This window comes from Salmo salar, chromosome ssa03, assembly GCF_905237065.1.
Source record: "Salmo salar chromosome ssa03, Ssal_v3.1, whole genome shotgun sequence".
In the NCBI taxonomy this organism is placed as follows: domain Eukaryota; kingdom Metazoa; phylum Chordata; class Actinopteri; order Salmoniformes; family Salmonidae; genus Salmo; species Salmo salar.
Genome location: NC_059444.1, coordinates 51,839,899 through 51,840,899, shown reverse-complemented (window position 1 = coordinate 51,840,899; position 1,001 = coordinate 51,839,899).

Genomic DNA, 1,001 nt, shown 5'->3' with positions numbered 1-1,001 from the left:
GCTGGAGGCTCCGGACGAGGAGCGTCTCTGTAGGTTCCGGACCGGGGACCTTCGCTGCAGGCTCCGTGCCATGGATCATCGCTACTGGTTCCGCGCTATGGATCATTACTGGAGGCTTCGTGCCATGGATCATCACTGGAGGCTCCAGGCCATGGATTATCACTAGAGGCTTCGTGCCATGGATCATCCCTACAGGCCCCGGGCCATGGATCATCACTGGAGGCTTCGTGCCATGGATCATCCCTACAGGCTCCGGGCCATGGATCATCACTGGAGACTTCGTGCCATGGATTATCAATACAGGCTCTGGGCCATGGATCATCACTGGAGGCTTCGTGCCATGGATTATCACTGGAGGCTTTGGACCATTGATCATCACTGGAGGCTTCCTACGGGGAGCTGGAACCGGTCTCACCAGACTGGGGAGATGCACTGAGGACCACGTGCTCAAAGCAGGCACCGGCCGTACTGGGCTATGGAGGCGTACTGGAGGAAGAGTGCGAGGAGCAGGCACAGGACGTACTGGGATATGGTGGCGCAATGGAGGAAGAGTGTGCGGAGCAGGCACAGGATGTACTGGGCTATGGTGGCGCACTGGAGGGAGAGTGCGCGGAGCAGGCACAGGGTACACAGGGCCTTGGAGGCACACTGGAGGTCTGGCGCTTAGGGCTGACACAACCCGTCCTGGCTCGATGTTGACTATAGCCCGGCAAGGGCGGAGCGCTGCTACAGGACAAACTGGGCTGTGCTGGTGAATGGGGGGGGTACCGTGCGTAGAGCAGGTGCAGGATAACCTGGGCCGAAGAGACGCACTGGAGACCAGATATGTTGAGCCGGTGCACTTCTCCCTGGCTGCCGGCCAACTCTAGCACGGCAACGGTGAGGAGCTTGCACCGAGCGCACCGGGCTGTGAGTACACACTGGCAACACAGTGCGTATCACCGCATAACACGGTGCTTGCTCGGTCATTCGCTCCCTACGGTAAGCACGGGGAGTTGGCT